Raw genomic sequence first — 23,196 nt, forward strand, 5'->3', positions numbered from 1 at the left:
AACAAAAAAAAAAAAAAAAAAAAAAAAACGGCTGAGAGCGAAGGAGAATAAATGGAGGAGGCAAAGACAAAAACACACGCACATATACGCGCGCGCGCGTGTAGCTGTACCGTACCGGTAACGAAAAGTTATTATTTTTCCCTTAAGCACCTTTTCCTGTACATTTTTTTTCTTTTGCCTGTACTTTACACGCTTTGCATTTATCTCACACTCTCCTTTCTTTTTGGCTCTTTGCTTCTTCTTCCATGTTTGTCTACGATCAACTAATCTATATTGCAAAATACGAAACTCTAGTTGCACGCGCGTCGAGTTTATTCGTACAACTTTTTCTTCAGTCAATATGGAACCTATCGATATCAGGATGGGCGCGGTGGCGATATCAATACGCGCCATTAACAGTGACAAAGTGGTAGTATGCTTTCGTTCTGTCACAGTCGCTATATTAAACAGAAGACGATCAACTTGGAAAAAAACGTACAACTGTAGGACGTGAACCAGGTGGGAAAGGCGCTTCGAAATCGACCTAATGTATATTCACTTATAATGTGTGCAAGAACATCGTGCGCGTACGAAGACCAACTAAACAAAATTTAATTATTTCACGAGGAAAGTCTACATCAGCTTTTCCTTCACTCTTTGCTTTCCTTTCGATCTACCTGGAATCTTGATGTACAAGTTGCTTATATACTGTGACGTCAAAATCGTTATATTGATACACGGTTAACTACAACATATATATACTCTACAGCTATAACTTCTACAGCTATGATGCTCGTATACCTATATAGATGAAAGTACCTTTGGGAAAAATGTAGCAGCATCGCGATATCGTTAGAGTCGTACAGAATAGCAGAACCAGATACATTTTCATTTCTCCTACTTTGCCAACGTGCCTTTGCGAGTCTCCCGTTCTGGAATAAAATGAGCGCAGTGGTAGAAGGAAATAAAGTAATAATAACGTTCGACAGTTTACGAGACTCGCGCCAATCGATAAACCTAAATGCCAATCGTTCGAAAAGTTCAAATAAGTTGGGCCGTGGAATTTTTGTAGATTTTTGAAATTTAAAAAAAGATACGAAAGTCGAGCTTTCAAATGTCCTTGAAACATCGTACTTCCTAATTCTGCCCTAACGACGAAACCGGTGCAGCATCAATAATCTGTAGAATGACGATGGCCGCTAAGAGAGGACTGGCAAAAGAATGAGAAGAAGTCGAAGTTGACGCGCGACAGATAAAGGGTAATGACAGATCGAGGGAGCGACTGGAGCGACTGAACTTTTCATTTGATCGTTCCCTTTTAAGAACTTTCTCTAACGAGACTTACAACTTCGCGTTCGCCAGCCGAAGAAAAACTCCGCAATAATAAGCTCTCTCTTGGTAGCTGTACCCCCTCTTCTCTATCGGAGCTGCCAACACGTTTACATATAATTTTCTTTGTATTACTGTCGGCGAGACGACGGAGAAAGACAAATAATTGAAGATAAATATTACTCGCAAAAGGTATATACTTACGAAGGACACTTGGAAGGGAAACTAAACGAGTGCCGCGAGGAAGTCGAGAATGTAGCGAGTGTTGAGAGGAGGGAAAAGGACGAAGGGAAGAAACGGCCGTAATCACGCTATTAAGTGTGCAGGAGGTTAATCATTGGAGCAGGAGGATAATCTTGGAAGACATTTAGGAAGTAAACGCACTCGGTCGGCCGAGCTATAAACGGTTTGGTCAGGCGAAAGAATAATTAGTAGCCGCCGCTGAATCGGGGGCGGCGAGAGGACAGAGGGCTAACCCCGCCTTTACAGGACAGAGCCACTGGTAAGGTAGATTAGCGGTCAGACGTAACCATTAAATGGCCCACCACCGGACTACCCTTCGGAATTACACAGTCAGCCTTAGTTTTCAAGTGAAATCGATTCTGAATACGAAACTAATTGTTTCTGAGTTTGACATTTTTTTTTATTTTACGCTCACCCATAACTGCACACAAACAAATTCTTTGATGTATACGCACGCATGTACTACTCGTTACTCTCTACTACACTATATCACTACAAGCTACGCAAAAGGGAAAATAGGTGAAGCGCGATAAGTAGAGAATCTGGAAGGCGATGCAGATAAAAAGAAAAGAGAATACTCGAAAGCGTCGTGAACCTATCAGCGTCCATAAAGGGTCGGGAATTGGTTTCAAAGTGCTCCCTGTTTCGTCCCAGTCCGTTTCTCTGAATTGCATTCCCCAAACACCCAGCAACTCTCACCCGGTGTGTTTTACAAGCATCCCATAAACCGTCGCCGCTCACCCGCTTACCTTTGCCCTTCGCCCTTCGCCACACTTACCGCCAGTTCTAGACTACCACTGACGGTTCGGTTCAGCGGATCAGGACCTTTCATTCCAGTATTTGGAAAATCCACGAATTCAATCCTGGATCACATTAGGCACACCTATCGCACCCGATCGCAATCCAGTGATTCTTGACCGATCATGCGCCGTTTTTCATCGAACAGAAAAAAGTTCTGCTGATTAGCCAGTGATGCATTGGACTACACTATAAAAATTCATTCCCAGGTTTTAGGAGCGCTTTTAGTATCGGTGACTCTCGTAAAAAGCGTATTCGAAAATCAGTATCCAAGCCCAGTTAAACTCCCCACATCACGAGGACTCCCGACGCGTCTCGTTATCTCGCAATTAATACTCCATTTAACAGGGTTTTTACAGGGTACGTCCGACCAATTCCAACGCTTCGGTTACTGCGTATAATTTACGAGCTATTCGCCAAAAGCGAATAGCTAGTCGCGCGAGCTTTTTCACGAGGAAACTCCAGGCTTCGGAGCTTGTAGTGTACAGGATGTTGTCAAAATCAGCTATCCACGTAAACGTGGATGCTGCTGCTGCTGCTGCTAGGTGACCTTTCATACCTCCTCTCTCTCTTTCTCTTTCGTCCAAAGTTCACTACACGTCGGTATACGTACTCGTTGCGTACACACGTGTCTATTCTTTCACGTACTTCAGAGTAAGGTATGGTTTGCTGGATGAAAATACTGCTTGTGTCACCAGGGGTCGGCTTTGAGAGGTCTTGAATTTTGGGGGCTTGAAGCCTTGAATCATTCGACCGCTTGATCGTTCGATCGGTCAGTCACGGCGGTCGAGCAAACGATGCGGTTGATTCTGGTCATTGGGACGTCGACTAAACGATATAGCCAGGAAATCTGGGAGAGCTGGGAAAGCTCCGAAAGCTGCGGAGGTTGACTCAATTTATTGGCACCCCGACGGTACAGAAGGTTAGCTACTACTACTCCCTGGTGTTGGATTTACCCTTGCTGAGGGGACTTTTTAAAGTTTGGTCAAGCAGCTCATTACGATATCAAAATTGAGATACAATGGAGCTCTTCATTTTTAAACGCAGCCAAGTACGAAGGAGCCACTGCTGAGGTACCCGCCAGACTTCAGTGGAAAACCAAAGGGATTTTGAGAAGGACCTTGGGAATATGTATGTCCTTCCAGGGAAGGCCGTGTCAAATGAGCCTCATTAGGCATAAACTGTACGCATAGAGGCAAATGAGTCTCACCAGTTGCGAGACGAGGGTTGACAAGGTGGTTCCTAGTAGCCTCGGGATAGGTAGGTTTGTAGAAAGGTAGGTAGATAGGTGGGTGGGTGGGTGGCTTGGGTGGCCGGTCTAATTATGCGTCCGATGGTCATCGGAGAATCGGGACGGGAACAGGAACGGGGACGACGCCGACTTGTCCAGTGAAATTTGTTAATTTCGTGTTGGCCTGTCGTACGGTTCAACTGTGGTTTACGGCTGGGCTGCTCTATTTGCGAATGATTAACCGCAACGGGGTAAAACCGTCGTTATGTCTCGTGATGAGGGTGATCTCCGCCACCCCTCTCCTTTTTTTCCATCGGCTCTCATACACCAGGCCACGCACGTAACCCAGCATACGAGATCGATCACGTATACATTTACGACGTCCAAAAATACTTCGAAGAACCAGTTCTGGCTCGGAAATTGCGTAAAAAAGAGAAAACTTCTAGTGCGTCTTTTATCCAGCGGCGGTTTCCTTCTGTCGGCCACGCGTCCTTTGGATTTGAAAGCATGCCGGCCTCAAAATTTGGATGTCTTTTATGTCCCCATTAATGAATAAAATAACAACCGGTTTGTCAAAAGCTGTCGGAAAGCTTTCTTTATTATTTCTAGCGAATTACTAGGATATAAAAAGCACTCTCGGGGGGTGAGCTTATCGATTTTTGTGGAGACACGGTCTTCCTGCCGTCACGAATGTCATGTCAATCCTTTCTGCAGGAAATCAGGAAACCCCTTCTTATCGATCCTGGCACGCGTATACCGCGTTCGACATCTTCATCGAGGGTGGAGAACTAGTGGATTGACGGTCATTAAGGGATCAAAGGGCTAATCAATTCCGACGAGACAATAGACTTTTCTCCACCCTCCTTTCAGGGTGAGCTTCAACAATGCACCAGCGCACGGGAGCCTCCAGCCTGGTGGCAGATCACTCTAAGAGCTTCAAGAGCTTCGGTTATCCGAGCCTAATTACTACGCCCACCAGGGCTACCATTCGTCTGCAGTTGTTTTCGAAATTGTCGTCTGTCATCGCCAATTACGATTTCTCCACGATTTCAGTGCATTTTCCCGGTAGCGGGAGCAACGAGTAATTTGAAATAAAACGAAATCAAATGAATTCCCCAATATTCAGCCGACGTTTTATGTATCCATGCTGCTTCCCATAACGATTGTGTGCCTTGGTGAATATTTTATATCAAACGACGAGTTAAGCTTGGTGCTTCAAGGAATTTCAAGCTAACACGCGAAAGAAGTTCCAATTATGTGGGCCGATTGTGTGTGTGTGTAGCGATGACGCAAAGTCGTAAGTCGTGCCGGTGGATGGGTAAGTTGCTGTTTCGGAAGTTCCTATGGACGAATGGTGGGAACGAAGTAGGGAGGGTGAGTCCGAGAGAAATTTCGTGCAGTTCAATGGGATAATGACATAATGGCGTGTTTGACCTCAACAAGTTGTCGAGGTTTAGTGGCTGTATCATTTGTGTCTACAGCTGTCGCGGCACTCTGCTTCCGACTACTACTTATCTCGGCTCTCTGCTCGTAGCTCCGCCGGTTTTGTCTGGTTACTGGCTGCCTAACACGTGCTGGCATCGGCTACCTATCGCGGCTGACCGTCGGGCTGACTCGTTCTACTTATCTCGGCTTTAACTCCTTTATCTGGCCGGCGTGAAAAGCGTTCCGGCATGTTCGCCGGCATAGCTGCTGCTGCGCGCCTAACCTACTCACTGACTCTACACACTATCTCTATGCTAATTTCACGAAGCGCCCCCAACCGAGTGACTCGGTAAACTTTCGTGCCACCCTGACTCCCTCCCTCATCGCAAATGAGAAATGTTCTGAAGAAAAAAGAGCCAAGACCTGTTGGAGCCATCGAAAAGCATTTTCTGCCATTACGTGCTTTGCTTCTGAGTATATTCACTACTCTGGATCCTGCGGATCTATGGTCGTGCTTTCTTTTGAAGAATAATTTCGAAGGAAGTATTAGCTAAATGCTTTTTGCGGAGATTAATGAGAGCAAATTTGCAAACTCTGGATCCATCGTGCTGTTTTGATAAATCTCTAGTAAAAAGGGATTAGCATCCGTTTTCGAAACAATCTGACGGAAGGAGCTGGGTCGTTACTGGACTGAAACAATGTATTGAGAAATGTCGCGGAAATCACGTAATTTAATCTAAATCCGTTGTAGTATTGTTTGATTCCTAAAGGAAAGGGGCTGGTAACTGTTTCGAGAATAGATGTAAAAAGGAGGATAAGGTCACGACACAGTTGACTCAGGTCGAACGGAAAACAACGAGTCGTCCCTTGGCCGGAGGAAAAAGAAAATAGTAGAAACAAGGGTGTCCGGACACACGCGAGGGAAATGCGGACCGTCGGTAGGGAATAATGCGGAGCTCGTTTGTTGCGCCAGACAGTGATTCGTCTGGGCCAGTTCAGACGCAAGAAAATCCCCAAAGCCAAAGCAGAGAGTGCTGCATTTTTCATCTGCATACTAATTGTTAGTATCTACCCTGGCCGTGGGATGAAAATGTCCCTGAAGCGTGATTCTATTCCTGGCGCCTTTGTCGCCGTCTTGAACAGGCAGAAGCAGCAACGTCCGTATCGTCTGTTCACCGAGGGAAGAAGAGATCGTGCAACCTTATCGATCCCTTTTCTCTTGCGCGGTTTTAATCGGCTATTAGGCAAATTGACTGGCGCAGAGAAGGAAGAGTGCAGATGTGTGTGCGAGTGTGTGCGCGCGCGCGCGCGCACCAACCTACCCATATCGGATTGGATTAATATCTCATTAATTACGTTACAGCGAAAGCCCCGTATTGACTGTAGGGCTTGTAATGCTTTACCGTCACGTTATGCGAAATTACAGTTTCCGTTTGTTTCTACCACACCTTCCACTTTCGACGCGTCCACTTTTACGCGTGCAGGCCTATAAAGCACACCTGTGTTTATATCAGAGTAATATTACGCTCGGCTAAGCAATATTTACATGATATCAGGAACTCCTGAGTCTCGATATTGACGACTCACGGGCATTTTATAATTTTTACTGGCAATTATTACTTTCCGACTAATCATGGATCGACGTTACAGTTATTTGAGAAAAAACGGGATAGCCGTGAGGAAACCGAGTTCGAGTCGAAGGAGAAGGAAAAGTTTCCTATGCAGAATCGCAAGGAAACTTTGGGAATTATTGGAGGGGCGATAAAAAAAAAAAGAAAAATTGCCTCTTAGGATTGGACGGTGAAACGGGATAGCGAAACAGGGTTGAACGAGAAGCGAGAATCACAGCATCCCCTGGAGCCGAGGGACACGCGATCTCCACTTGAGTTATCAAGTGGAATGAACTGAGTGATTTAGCGTAAACTCCATGATGAACTGGCAGCGATTATAACGTATTGCTTTTTTACCTCCTAGTCCCTTCGGTCGAGATACGCACGTGCGTCGCTACGCTCTTTTCATTCGTTATTTCTTTCTATTCTTCCCGCGAATACACCGTGCTGTCCCTTTCTTTAGGCACACAGACGCGTACAGTTATTCTCCCTTTTCCCTCTCTGCGTCTTCCAGACGCGCACCTGGACGGATACAAACGTGCCAGTTACGTAAAGGAACTGGCAATGTGTGCGCGTGCATCAATGGACATTGGCTCAGATGATATTCGCAGGGGCAGGATTTCGCAGAAAAGCCTTGCGCAACATGATGCAGATAAATCCGAGAGAAAAGAGAGGGATGAGGAATTGCAGGGTTCCTCGTTTGATTCACCTGAGTCTCATTTGATTGTCCTGCCGTGAGGGGGGGAATGATCTCCAGGTCCAGATACACTCTATTAGAGGATTCGGAATACGAAACTAGTGTAATAACGTCCAACGTCAAGCGTTAAACGTTAAACGCGTATAAACAGTAAATTTGGTCAAAAGAGTCCGAGCGAATGTCGAGATTGTAGCCTGATATTTTTTGTATCCAGTTTCCAGTATCTATTTCCTTGTATAAGGGGATTATTTTCCCTTACTTCCGCGTGCCCCGTAAATATCTGTATGTGCACCTTCTTTTGTGTACATGAAAGAATATGTGTATAGGTATATCGGATGGTCTTTTTTATTTATGGGTTATCTGAATTCCCATCTTCCGGCATCTTGTTTCCGAGTAGTATACTATGTATACGTCGTAGATTTCGGTACATGTGATGCGTATGTACATACACGTATCCCATGCACATACAGATACATGTATAAACACATATGTACAAGTATACGCCTTATATTGCCTATTGTATAAACTGTGCTCCTATTTCCACCGTTTTTATAGTTTCCATAAAGCTCGAGTAAAACTATTCTTTTTCTTTTAGACTTTAGAGGTTCAGACCGCAAGCGAAGCAAGCAAAATACTTTATAGTTTTATTTCTCTATTTCGTTTTGGGGGAGGCTGTTTGGTCCTGACGTGCACTTCTGCGAGACAGAATCAAGCTACGTGAACTTCCAATGCAAACAGATCGCAGAGGTGAAAAACGGCGAGTGCAGTTCCTTCCAATTCTCTGGTTAAATGTTGCACGCGTCTAACTGCGTCGCCAGTGTGCTCTTTCATTTTTCTCTTACTCTTGTGCCTTCACGAGCAGCAACCGAGAACTCAAAGCTTTGACCAGTGGCACATGCTTGAGAAATTGCTGGTATGCTTGCTGTGTAACATTATTTTGAATTTTCAAACTACTCTCAGTGGTATTGGATCCTTCGCGAAACAGCCCTTAGCCGTTGGTCGTCGACGTCTGCGACGCCATTAACAATCACGCGAAAACGTACGACTTACGTTTTCCCTGTTGTTATAGAAGATAGATAGAATTGTTTGTTTCTCGAAAGGTGCAGCTCGAATCGCCTTTATTTTACTTATAGCGAACTCCAATAGGTGTTAATAGTCAAGTTATCCGTAGGCAAAACATCTATAATTACGTGTATCTGTAGGTAAAAGTATTTACACGCATTGCTTTTGCCCTACAAGAAAAAAGGGATGTCAGAGTCGAAGGTCGCCGTTTCCACCGTTAAATTTGCTCTTTTTCCTCCGTTTCCATTTTTCAAACAGTTTTTCTTCCATCCACGCATCGCTTAGTCGCTATATGTATATTAGAATTAGAATAAATCACGTCGCTCGCTGCACAAATATTTGTCGTACGCCAACGCCGACACCTCACCATTCATTTGAGCCCTCGTCGAACCTCTCCCGCCCCCCTTTGACCCTATCCTACCGTTTCTGCGTCAACAGTCGACCTTTGGCACGCATATGTAGCGACACGTTCAATTATTTTGCGTAACACGATAAACAGTCTGCAAAAAAAATTGCAAAGATTGAAACGTCGATCCTGAATCTCTACGTGGTTTCGATTAAAAGACATTGAACGACACTGACGGTTCATCCGAGCTTTGCCGCGCCAATTATCCAGCCAATGATCAATCTCTGCGGGACATTGACATGCATCCTCAGATGTCTTACACTGATATCTACTGTTGGCCATACAATCTGTTTTTCTCCCTGTAACGACGTTCCACCTCATTTCGTTTTCTTCTCTCTTTTGTTTAACTGCCGATCACATGAAAGCTCGACGACTCGAAAAGCAAAGATTCACCTGACTCGATCGTAGGATAAACCCTGCAAGGGACAGTAGTTCTGCATGCGAAACCTCCCTTGAGGCGATATTAAAAGACCTAGGAGAAAAGAAGTGGCTTTTCGAAAAGTTCAAAGATGAAATGGAGCCGAGTAGCAGCGTGAATCGGCCACTGCGCGATCTGGTCAACGAAAAGCGGGAGACACGACGAGGGGTTGAGGAAAAAAATTAAAATCACAAGTGACACGTGACACGAGGTCGCACGAGGCTGCGCGAGCTAGTTCGCCGTTTCAAAATGGCGGCCGAGCTCGTCCCGCTGGCTTTCACTCGAGACACTTTGCCCGTACTTTCACTTAATCCCGGTGAGCACTTTTTTGCTGGCGCCAACGGCAAAAACCGTTTCAGCGTTCTGGAAGTTCGCGGAAGATTTTCGGAGGTTTTGCCGGGACGCCGGGGGGTTGGCGCTGCCCGGATTTTCGAGACACTGAGATTTGTCTTTGCGAACCGCCCCCGAGAGGCGCTGCGACCTCCGATATTGATTTTTCGAGAGAAAACAGAATAGAGCTGCCTATGATATGCCGCTGGGCTGCATTCCACCTCAATGGCTTCGGGAACTTGACTCGTTCACGCGCACGTAGCTGCGTGGCGTGCATCGGTGTGCGTGCCTGCGTGCCTGCGTGCCTGCGTCCTTCCCCCCTGACCTGTGATGGATGCACGTGCCAATGTGTGTACGCCTTCCCCTTCGCCACTTGCTCAAACCTTTGTGCTTCTTCTTTTAAATTTATTTTCTACCGTCCTCTCGTTCCGTTTTACATTTCTCTCTCTCTCTCTCTCTCTCTCTCTCTCTCTCCCCCTCGTTCACTCTAAATAAATAGCTTCGTCGCGCACGTGTGTCCGTATGCTTCTGCATGATGTATATGTGGTATGTGGCTTATCTTGATTTTTCCTTTACTGTTTTCTCTCAATTTCTTTTCATTCCCATTCGATTCTTTTTCTATGCGTTATAGACTCTACGCACACATATCATATCTATTCAGTGTTCATAGATATTAAAAATATACGAATATCTACTTGCAGGTGGTATCTGCATTTAAACATTCAAATCACAAGTATATCACGGGACAAATTTTATATGGAAAATATATGTATCATACACAATTTTAGACATACGTATAAAATCCAGATATAATTCATATAAGGGCTCGTATATTATAATAATAATAATTAAAATAATACATAAGAAATATTGAATCGATTGAAACGTTAGCGGGCTTCAAGTGCCCTCTACAGATTTTACTATCAACCACATATCACTGTATTATGTACAACACAAACAAAATTATTATACTCATATTGATATATTATATGTATGTATGGATTCTCACAATCGAAGATATTCAGATAAATGCGCTAGTTGATGCACATTGAATAAATAATTTAATTATTTCTTTAATTTCATTTCCTGTAATTTGTTGCGTAGACTATTGTCGATAAGTCTAGCGTCAACTTTCTGCAATCGAACTTCTTTCCTGAACTGAATTTGATGATCACGTGATTCCTGTTCGTCCTACTTATTGTATATATGCAATTAAAGTATTAAATATTGAAGGAAAAGTTATGGAACTTAATAATTTTGTTTGCGTTTTACATAATAGAGCGATACGCTGTTGCCAATAGAATGTATAGAATGGACTAAAAGTCCTTTTACGTTTCCGCCGATTCAATATTTCTTACGCGCTATTTAATTATGAGCACCACGTATGGCTTGTATTTGTCCAAAACCATCTATGGCACATACAATATGATCCATATAATTTACATATAAAATTATTCCACTTGGGATGTCTTTTTATATGTATGTACGTTTCGATCTACGTTTTACAAATATGCATCTATGCATATAATATTCCGCTGCGTTTTTTAGTCAATCTCTTTGGTCTCTTTAACTATATTTATGAAAAATTCGGATAAAATTCTTTTCCCACAGAAAGCTATAAGACACTTGGATGCTCTCTAGAGACAATTGTCTTTCACGTTTATGATCCTGTTCAGAAAGAACTTCCAGGTTACGAACGTTACTCGTGGATGTACTTACCGCACCTTATCCTTTGTGTGGGTGTCATTACCTTTTCAACTTTCTTTCTCGCTTTTAACCAGCCGTCCTTATCCACCCCCTGATCCTTTCATATGGTAATCCGCTAAGCACTCTTGCCAGTTTCAACTCCTGTTCTCCAGCGAAAACTTTGAGTTTTGGCATATCTCTCGTTGATACCAAGATTAGTAGAATGTTCGGCTGTTCTGAACGCTCCTTTCACTATTCACAACGCTGCGGCATCGCGATGGAGCGATGGAAGGACCGGACGAATTCTTCGCAGCCTCCTCGAGTAGCAACACGAAAAGGCTTCTTTCTTTTTTGGCTTTGACTCGAAATTATCGATCATTGCATAATTTGGCGATGCTTAATTTCATCGAAACCCGCGTGCGACGTGTGCGAATTCACGCGATTTACAGGAAAATAATGAAAAGGAAAAATGTTAAGCTCGGTACAAGTGGAGTAGTAAAGGCCGAAGAGGCATCAAGGTTAAAGCCCTCCGTTACGCAGGACTCAAGTAACACAAAAGCACTGGCGATTCAAAGTGACTCATTCTGAAAGTTCGCTGAAAGTTCTCTTGAAACTTTCATCCTGCGCCCTTGTCTAAATCACACTGCCAGGAGTGGGATTAGAACTTTACAGAGGCAGTAGGCTACGTATACATATATGTATGTGCAAGCTAAGAACAGTCGACGAATGGAAAGCGGCGAAATTCCAGCAGGAACAACAATTGCCCAGCCTGTGCGACCAGCAGAGGAGTCGTCTAACAGTATCAATAAGAACGAAATATTTGAAGAATTGCATTAAAATTACTGATATCGAGCAAAGTTGCTTATTTATAACATTTCAGTGGTACCAACGTTCTGCAGCAAAAATTATATCAATATTAAACGGTTAAATGGAGTCTCCCGTAGTGCACTCCATTTATTATATTATTATTCTGCTGTTGGTCGTATCACGTTTATTTACCCGACTCTGCCGGTTTTTCCATTAAAGACTTATTCAATGCCTGTCTCTCGAAATCCGAAGCTATTTGTGAAATTTCAAACCACGCAGGCCAACCTATGCGTCTCACATTATAATGTCGACGGGTACGTGTTCTATTACAATTAGCCTTTCCTATTATAAAACTGTCCCCCTTCGATTGTGGTGCGCCTTCAAGTTCTTTCTGTCCTGGGATCAAGCTCCTTTTTTTTTTATTAGTATTCGTACAATAGTTCAACGCTTGATCGTGGCTTTTAGCTACAGAAAAGATTCATCATGCCGATGTCAGAAACGCGAAAAAGACTGATACACGTTAGATACACGTCAGATACGTCAGATATGTTAAACGCAGGCGGAGAGGGGTAAATTAATGAGATGCAGCGGAACCGCTATAATCGATCGGATAAGAGTTTCTGCTTCTCGGAAAAGGGCTCCGCCATTGCCAGATTCAATGCCACAGTGGAGCTACAGCTTGTAAATCTAAATTAGGGATCGCTTGATATCTCTCTCTCTCTCTCTCCCGTACAGCCACTGAGTGGCCTTACGTATGCGTAAATATATCTCTATATATAGTATGTGTCTACAGATACCGGCATTTATATGTAAGTATAGCAAAGAATTCGAGTGGGCCCTTCGTAGCTTCCTGTGATGATGTTCGAAAAGACTTTAGTTCCCATCAGCTTGCCGGTAGCAGGTACCTTGGTGCAGCTTTTCGGAACTTGAGTAAATTCCGTCAAGGATATATTTTCAATTACGTCCTTGAGCGATAGTGGCGCCGCCTCATTCAGGCAACCGGGTAAGCTTTATGCGCGCCACAGCCAAAGTTTTCGAGGGCTTGTTTCGAGGCTTAACGTCACTCACAATCGTCGTCCTCTCTTCTGGGAAAAGTTTGAGCTAGTAGATGCATCGCGCTTAAATCCGACGCTGGAGCCACCGAGCGGAGGTGGTTGCCTAGGGCCTACAGTACTGGGCTTCGCATTCCCTGGGCTTGCCTCCTGACGTTCCTCGACTTGTCACTCATGCTCGCCGTTTTATTTCCCGAGGAACGTTGCGTGTCACTTTCCACGCATCTCGTACACCTGTGTGTCTATGTGCCAGGAAGCCCGAGAGTGTGTTGCTTCTTTCCAATAGACCTTCGTGCAAGTGTCGCCATGTTTGTCACTGCCGCGACGTCTCAGAAAGGGAAAGAAATTCGCAAGTGATATTCGTTGTACGATCTTAGACACGCATATCTTCACGTAGCATACGTGTATATATATATATATATATATATATATATATATATATATATCTACAATCTATATATATGCACACACGCTATATGTACAAACAGATGACTTGCCTAGCCGTAGGCCGTGAAGGGAGAGCACCTTCTATCTCGTCCGAATCTCCCTCTAAATCATATCGATTCCCCGTTAAAACTATGATTTACCGTCCTCGTAGGCAGCTACGGTCGAGGCATTGAATTTATCCCTGTGCCAGTACCCATAGTACACGCATGGCATGTATGCACGACTATCCAGCGTTTGACCGTGCGTACGTACGTATGTCTCTGTACGTGTAGAGTGACGCTCGCGCATGCGCGCTTCTCTTTCCGCGTATCCTAAATTTATGCATAGCGTGCTGTGGAAACCGACGGCGGCGCTGTGACGTAGAGAGCTTTACATTACACGGATAAGATCGGTCAGCGATGATCTACGAGCGATATCAAAGCTCAGTCAAAATGTGTAATGAATAATTGAACTTCACTCCCAAAATACTCGCGACACGTGCGTATATTAATGTAGAGTCTCTATCGTATTAAAAATTGCGATTGCCATTGAAACGAAAAGAACCGTGCACCCAAGCCATGGAAAGATTTTCGACATCAGATAAAACCGCTTGATAGTTTGGTAGGTCTAGTTGGTTACGTAAGGCATCATTCTGATCTTCATTATTTTATTAAAACGGGTAAACCACTCGGTACGGCATGCGCCCTGCTTAACATCCATTCAGCGAAAAATCTACGAGTGTCCCGCAATCCATATTTAAAAGGAGCCGTAAAGTATCAGCGTATATAGATGCAGTCTCTCCGTTCGAGTGGTTGCAGGTAAGGTTGGGCGTTAGGGATCCGTTGAGAGAGTGGAGATTTAAGGCCCCTTGGACTGTACCCAGTAACTGTCCACAGACAGCGCCGCGTGAGAGTTCCAGTAGCGTCCCTTTCGATATAGCACGTGAGGGGAGATCGATTGGGAATCGATAACAAGTCCAATTCGATTTCGAGTCCGATACGTGCCGGGCACGGGAAAACCTCCTCATTCGATTATTTACCTTTGAAATCGGGACTGCAGAACTTGGATGGAAACTGTCAAAGCATTTGTTCGTATTCCATTTGAGGTACTGGCGTTACAGCTACGATGGCTGTGCCAAATTACTGACTACTCCTCTCCGTTATCGATCTTCCTCTTATTATTGATATTATTATTCTTAGCTTTATTATTACTATTACACCTTTACTCGTGCGAGCAAAGAATCCTTTAACTATGATGCTCACGCTAACCGGATAATAATATTATCATCTTGCAAAATAGTGAACCGCAATTTGCCACAATTGATGCTTTGGTTACCGTTGTAAAATAACACAAAGGAGGCTTCATAAGTAACTTGACGCTACTCTTTAAATTTCGATTGTTCTGTTTGGTCTGACGAAGTGAAATGTTTTCTTCCAGTTACTTTTTTCGATGTGGTATATAGTTCTAGTCGAATATGCCGCAGTCGCTCCTTAGCACAGAGACTCTTCTTTCATGGTGAAAACCTCAACATTTCCCATAAAGATATTATGTTCCTCGTAAAGATACCCTTCGCTCTAACGTCAATTTCCAAGCAGCCCTTAAACATAACTCAATAGCCATATAATACGTATACCTTTTCCTAGTACAATTATATTTCCCCTATAACATCTTATACCATATCTCGAAAGATGAGAGGCGTTCTTGTTATCCCACTTGTATATTTAGAACCTCAACAGGTAAGTATGTCTACAGATATGTGAGATCTGACGTTAATCTAGATTGCAGTCTTGATCAGTAATGAACTCTATGATTGCCAATAAAATGATTTCTTTTGACCCTCGGAATAGACCACGCAGAATTCATTGGGAGAGACGTCAAAGAAGGAATCTGCTTTTTTAATCGATCATTTCGCGGGGAAACGTCCGCGCGCATCATTCGCGAACGAGGCGTAAAGGAGAACCAAGGATAAATCAAACGATCGACATTTGTGGATCGTGGAAGGGATGCTTCGGAGTCAGTTAACTCACTGAATCCGGAGTTAATCGTTGTTACCAGGCAGTGACCTGTTATCCATCCTGCATGTGTAGATTCAAACATGGGACACGCATAGAGATCTGCCCGTAGTCACATGATAGCTAGATTGCATTGCGGACACACGGTAGTCTCTCAGCGATAGGCGACGGGCGATAGGCAATAGGCAATAGGCAATAGGCAATATAGCCATTAGGCACGGGTGGGAGGGAGCTTTCCGGAAACGATGGCTTCGGTTCCGCCGAACCGTCTAAACCAGAGCATTTTGGTAAACTGGACTGGCTGAAGCCTGAACATTCCCACAAGCAGAACCACTAGCAGGCAGCAACAGCAACACTGCTCAAGCCATGTACGTCGAAATTGGACGGGAAATTTAGTGGCCTGTCCTGCGAATCTCGCTCTCCTATACTTCGCCTACTCGTTTCGTCTTCGTCCCACTATATTCCGCGCGAGTTGCGTCTGATTCGTTGCTTCGTTGCTTCGTTGCTTCACTGACAAACTATCTACATCTGCATGCAACTATCACTCCTTCTGGCGCGGTTTCATCGTCATCTTATTCATCTGCTTTCGCGACCAGCGAAATCTTCAATCTTGTCTTCTTCCGCGAAAGAGACATTTCTCTGAATTCTATTTCAGATTCCGGGAGTTTTCGTAAATGCTAAGCTACAGAAGGACAATCTCCCCGAGTGGAACTCAGGTCGGAAGTAGAGATAAGAGTGAGGAGGACTGTTGGATCGATGAAAGAGGGAATTGCAAAGGGATCGGGCGTGCATTGGACTTTAAGGATGGACAAGTAGCTACAAATAATGTTCAGATTGCGCACGAAATTGAAAATACCGATTAGTGGTGAGAGAGTCGTATAATTTGGCTTCTTCTTCTTCTCGCGCTTCTATATTCTTCCAGACTCTGTGGTACAGATCCATTTCGACTTCAAGAATTTGTGTTGGATCAGCGTCATCAATATTGCCTGAGAATATTTAATTCAGAAAAACTCAAAAGTTTTCCCTTAGATATGTGGTTGACACGTGACAGTCACCGGAAATTATCCTGGGGGCAGAATGTGCGCTAACGAAACTCTTGGGCCCCAAGCGTGCATAAATGATATTCACCGGCGAAAGCCCTTCGTTAGGACTGATTAGAATTTAATAAAATATTAGTGGTCCTCCACGAGTGAACCGCACTTACGTGGTAACCCGGCCAAGTTAGAGTCCGAAAAACGGAAAGGCAAGTTGGCCCTTTGCGTAGCCTTCTGGCAACGGATGGCCGAGAGCTTAAGCCCTGAGCAAACGAACGAGCATCCATCCTTTTCGAATATCAAAGGGTTCGGACGAGCAACGCGAAACGCGAAACGCGAAACGCGCAACGCGCAACGGAATTAAATGGACGGTCTAGTTTCATTAAAACGAATCGACTTTGGATGGCTGCTAACGTAATTATGACAAACTCGTTGCTGGCGAGATTGTCAAAACCTTCAAAGACTCCGAGAAGGGAGATATGGTGTGTCGAAATGCACAGCTACACTAGTGGTCTGTAGTATAGAAGGATTGTAGCGTTTGCTATGACATACATATAGTATATATGTATATAGTGACACGGGAAAGCAGGAAGGGCAAGGCAGTGGCTCTCAGGAAAAATGTAGACCGGAGATTGTCGAAAAGTATCCGGGAACGAGGAAGAATAATGCGTAGAAGAAAGAAAGCAGGAGGTGGGATATGAGTGACGTCACTTCCTGTGTGCAGGACTTACTGTTTGTTCATTAGACAGTTACACAGCCATAGAGTTTGAGGACACACAATAGTACACAGGGATGGAGGCGATGCTGCAGGCAGCTTCGGCTCGCATACATATATGTGTACTATAGCGAGCACAGTGCTTCTTGTGCGCAGGTACGCGTGCAAACTGCGAAACACTACTGGAGATTATTGCCCGTGGAGATAAACCGGAAGCAAATAAAGCAGCAACCGAACGACTCTCGAATCTCGAGTGAATTCAATTCGACGTTGTTTTCCAACGTTTCAGAAGCTTCGAGAATCTCATGGGTTCGTTACTTTCCAATTAATTGATCCTAATATTTCTTCGAACCCTTTTGTCCTCACTCGAGAGCATTCCAAGCTCTACACAAACTTGTATTCGCTCGTTCATCGGTATTTTAACCAGCAACTTCTAATAATCTGTCACTCAACGTACTACCCGTACTACCCCTTTATGTCACAATCCACGTGCAATTATTTGTAACGCGAGCAAGAAGCTTTCTGGATAGAATGGACATAATTGGCATTTACCTGGAGAGATTCGACAGGTCTATTTACTGCTATTTCAAAGAAATTACAAGAGTCTCGCTCTTTACCATGAAATTCTGTTTTATGAACTCTTGGTTTACGAACTCGAGCGGTTTAGCGAAACTCCAAATAGAATGACTTGATACACTTGAACTGTACAGTTAAATGGTATATTAACGGAAAGGGTGGACGAGCGATTTGATATGACATCGTCATTCCTCTCGCTCCATATTGTAACAACAGGGGTAGGTCCGTATACAGCAGAGAGGCGCACGTGTAACACTGTAACACTGGAACACGAAAGCACGCGTGTCCGCACTATTGCGTACAGCCCATAGGACACTGTGCTACAGTACGGAGACAGATAGCCTTTCGGGACATTAAGCACATCCTGTTTCGGGGGCAAACATCCTGCGGCGCACGTAGCCGCTAAACGCGTCCCGATATCCTATTTGCAGCCACAGACACTATTCGCTCGTTGCAAAGAGGTATTATTCTACTGGCCGCCGTCCCTGCGGACTCCTCTCCCGTGGACATGTGTGTCCGTGGATCTATGTATATCCCTGTAGATTCGCTCTCACGTGTCTCTGCACACGTACGAGGGACTTCCTCCTTGCGAGCTTTGGCAAAAGAATCGAGCTGGACCGTAAGAAGGAAACTCGGTAGAGACGATGAAATTGCGTCTTCGGCCGTCGAGACACCCGAGTACGAATACATCCTACAATTCTTAATAATGCCTGAACGCTCGATTTTTCCACATATTCCGGCAGTATCTACAGTAGCCCTATTCCAGTGGTCTTCATTGTCCACCGGAAGGGCCAGGCAGAACCGAATTCCTCCAATTCCGCCCCTATCCTGTGGGACCCCAGAAGCAACGGGGTTGTGTTGCATCAATTCCCAAAGGCTGCCACGAGTTCCACATAAGCATGTTATGCGGTTGTTGCGACATGTGCCGTATGTGAAACACGCTGAATCCATCGGATTACTATTCCTGCCTGTAAAGGCACGTTCGCATTAGTTGTGTGGGCTTTCACCGATATATTCGGAAAGAGAAAGAAAACAGCCTTTGTGCCTTTACTAACGATCTTAATGTCCTTCTGTACAATTGCTAGAGCTGCTAGAGCTGGCAGAGCTGGCAGAGCTGGCAGAGCTATAGCGGCTATTACATTGTAGTAGGTATTAACTAAAAAGAAAAGAAAAGAAAAAGAAAAGAAAAAACACGACGCTGCTCGGCGTCGTTCTGTATTCAGCCGCAGGTGTCACGCATGCTCTGTAAAACGTTGAGATGTAAAATAAGCAGCGGCAAAGGAGAGCAGCTTAGCAGAGCGTTTATTCAAATTGGTCGCGGGATCGGCACGTATTGTGTACAAGGGCTCAAACAAATGGTCGCTTCATGTAAATGGAATATTCTTTTTCATCGGAATCAATATTTATGGCGGCGAATTACGTGAGATAACGCGCTCACCATTATTTAACGTCAATAATGGCCGGCCATGTGAAGTAGCTCGTATATGAATTCGTAACGCCCGTAACAAGATACGATCTGCAGGAGGCCTTTCTCTCATTTTTCATTAAATTTAACCTTTTTTTTTATTCTTCTTTGCTTGACCAGAAAACATGGCGGCTTTCACGGGCTCGCAGGTTCAACCCCTATAATGTAGTGGAACGAACTTTCAGCTCCCGCGGTCGGACTAAGTGGATTTGCCAGCAGCACGGTCGGGCGTCATCTAGCATCTGCTGCGCGCGTTTCGATCGTTCTAATCAAGAGAAATCAATCTCTGAGGAACTTTCAGGCTGCCAAGTTGATATCGGAAGCGGATGCGTCGGGTCGAAGTGAAACTTAAAAAAAAAGGCCGATAGCGGCTTGGATTTAATTCGTTGCGATTGTAAAATCGTCGTAAAATGCGAAATCGGCTGGTGGCCATTGGAATAATTAATACGTGTAACAGCCTCGTAAAAAGTTTCGACAGCTGGCAGCAGCTCTCGCCCGGCGCTGCTATTCGTCGTCCTTCTTCACGATGATTCAGGGAGACTAGCACAGAGCGTGCGAGAAGCCGCGGCCAGAGGAAGAAACTTTTCACAGTAAGGGAGAACACGTTTCTTCTTTCTAACTGTTCATATCTTTCCTTTGTTCTCTTTCGTACCTCCGATTCTCAGATCGAGCGTCCGATCTCATGAATACATGGAGGTCGATACTTCTGTCTCTCGAGGATTTATTTCTCTCCTTTTCTCACTTTTACTATTCCGCATTCTCTCGCTTCCACTCACGGAGGAGCCGTTCGAAGTGTGAGTACCTACTCACCTACTGTCGACTAATTCCAAAGTTTCGACTGAAAGTTTGGCACTATGGACATCCGGCTTCCGGCGACGCTGGGGCTTCCACTCTCATTCCATTACGTACTATCCACTCTTTCTTTAATAAATAGTGAAGCCCTTTCGGGACGTTGACTTCTGCCCTTTAACCTGCCTGTTTTACGAGGTGACGTCACAGCGTGTCTTTTCGGAGAAGGCGAGTCAGCTGTTCTTGTACGTTTTGGACCGCCGAGATTTTATTATTAGAGAACTTTGACGCCGAGTAATTTGACGAAATGCTGTGGTGACCTTCACCCGTTCGAGCGTGGTATCACACAGTGGCTCAAACCGCAAACCATAGGATCATTTTGAAGAAGCTTCTCTCCTCTGCTCTTTGCCGATGCTTTTCCTATTCCCCGCTGCATCCACTATTCGGCACCGGCTGCTCAAACTACCACGAGGCGTCGGACGCGCATCCGAGGCTCGAAAAGTCTGACTGGTAAAACTTTCACGTCATATGTTACAAAGGGTGTTGTTCATAAAGTAGAGAAGGCGGAAAAGGTGGGAGGAGGAGTGGGAGGAGTGGGAGGAGTGGGAGGAACGTGGACAGTGAAATATAAAAAGAAGATTGCAGAGGACAACAGCGCAATTTCATGGTCGAGAAAGTTGCATCTGCAGAAACCGGTGAACTAAGAGTTCTCTCGCAGAGTTCAAGCATAATCATAGAAAATGGTGGCTTCTTGTCGAACAGAAGGAGATTGTGAATTTCTACGGAAGAAGGAAATATGAGGATAACCGACGACGAAATCGACGCAAGCCAAGGCATGGAACTGGCCTTCCGTTCAAATGTCCGGAATATATTAAAAGTTGATAAACGCACGCAAGTCAAGTAAGTAAATTTGGCAGACCGACGAACTTTGTTCAGTCGACAACTGATTCACTGCGTGTCGCAATCCGAACTGAAAATAATTGTAGAAAAGTGGCTTCTTAAGCCTGGCTGAGGATGTTCTTCCGTCGGAGTCCACGGAGTGTAAAGCTGAAACACGCGAGGACCCTGAGGAATGCGAGACGGCGGGAGGATCTTCGTACGAGGAGGAGAAAGCGAAGGGATAGGAGGGTGCCAGGGACGGGGGGAGCCAGGGAAACTCAGCCCTGGAATAATTACGTGTCAGAGCGACAGCAGTTTTTGTACCTTTGGAAACTGTAGCCTTTGTTGCCAAGGTTTCTTGGGAGTTCTCACCTGTTTTTGCTTGTTCGCTCGACGCTGCGAGCAAAGCCCTATCCTGTCCTCCTCCGCCCTTCCCGCAGCAGACCGAGTCTTCTCTCCCAGCCCCTCGGAATCTGGCTCGTTGCGCACTCACCATTTTTCTTTCAGACGCGCCAAACCCGAAGGCCTTCGGGGAGCGACAAGTTAATAGCGATTTTTTATCGACTCGTCGTTACAACCCTTGGGCTAGCAGCTTTCTCTTTGAAGTCGAGGGAAAAAGCGCGACAAGAGGTGATGTGAATCAGACAAAAGCATTTCAGGAAGTCAGGTCAAGTTAGGTCGGGTTAGGCCAGCTTTGTCTTGCTCGCTGCGCGAAATCATTCGAGTCAAGAGCTTCAGAAAGTCCCAGCAAATTGTAAGGTTGTTAAGGGAGGAGCAGTCGGCCGGCACGGAAGGGCAAACGTTGAACCCTTCTGGTCAGTCCGACCGGGGGAAGTGTCCCTTTGGGAAAAGTAGATTATGATTCATCAATCCTTGCGTTTATCACTTTCGGCTGGCGTGGAGAGTTTTTCTATAAGGACGATTCGAAATTGAATTATCCGCGGAAAGTCTCGGAATTTCAAGCCATTTATATCCATCAGCAGATCAAATCTGGTTTCTTCTCAGCCCGGAGCGAAATAAAATTAAACCCAAGGATCCTGCTCGTCGCGTTGCGTTTCCATGTCGGTGCGTCTCGTTTTCCCGTCTTTCTATCGTTTCCAGATCTACCAGTGAGAGAAGGCTCCCACCTACCGTCAGCATCCATTACGGGACGAGCAATGGGAACAGATCGTAATTTATGTTTTACGCGGACCTCTTCGATTCTTCTTCCCGTCTAATCGTTATGCCTTTTTGTTTTTCGTCTCTCTCTCTCTCACTCTCTGGATTATGTTTCTTTCGCCGTTCTGTCTAGCACACACTTCTGTAGAACTGCGTTTTGCTGTTTCACTCGCTACGTAATTTTTCTCTCAGCAGGTGCAATTTTTTATTTGGTTTCTAATTATGTTTTGCTTTGGCCTACGATGCACCAGGCCATAAATAAAACAAAATAAATATAATCCAAGCTCGCCAGCCTTTCTTTCATCTTTTATACCTCTGGCCCCCGTTTCTCTGTTCTTCTTGGAAAAGAAAGGGGTCGTGCTTTCGAGATGCAGATGGGATAGTTTCAACGATCGTGCAACAGAAGTGCGATTTTGAATGCGAGCTTTCACACAGTTAAGAGATGAAGGAAGATGCGAAATGTCATTGCTTTTCTCTTGCTCCAATTTCCTTCTTGCAATTTGCAAGAGAAAAATACAGGCGACTTTCTATCCTAGAGTTTCTTTCTGACGCCGTGCGATAAAGTAATCCCGTCTTCTTTGGCTTTTCAAAAGAATGCAAGAATGGTCCGAGATCTCGTCTGAATATTGACTAAAGCCCTCTGCCGAGTATTCCCGACTATCCTGAGTACCTTCGGGAGAGGGTACCTTCCTTTTCATTCCTGCTACTAGAGTGTAGTTTATTTCAATTATTTAAATCCCCGAAGATTGGTTTAATTCAGTTTGGTTCAATCGGGAGAATCCGGTTTACGTGATTCGCTTACCGGTGCGAATTCACCGTTGTACCCAGTTAATATACCCATGAAATACTAGGACCGTTACGTCTATCCATTCCCGTAAAGACTCTCCGACTTCGATTTTATGCTTCAGGACATGATATTCCTTTCACGTGGATACTAGTTTCCCTATATCGATGGGACAATTTTCCTTGACACAAGGAAAAATATATAAGATACACTCAGAAAAAGAAATAGTTACGGATGCTATTTTTCAACTATGAAACATGATGGAACTCAGGCACGATTGATTTA

General features: G+C 44.7%; 1 protein-coding gene across 7 annotated transcripts in view; it reads right to left on the bottom strand.

Annotated features, from left to right (window-relative positions):
* Positions 1-23,196, bottom strand: part of LOC107269311 (agrin) — a 189,182-nt gene that overhangs the window by 23,931 nt on the left and 142,055 nt on the right. The gene's annotated exons all lie outside the window — the stretch shown is intronic.

The sequence above is a fragment of the Cephus cinctus genome, unplaced genomic scaffold (assembly GCF_000341935.2).
Source record: "Cephus cinctus unplaced genomic scaffold, Ccin1 Ccin1_scaffold0629, whole genome shotgun sequence".
Lineage (NCBI taxonomy): Eukaryota > Metazoa > Arthropoda > Insecta > Hymenoptera > Cephidae > Cephus > Cephus cinctus.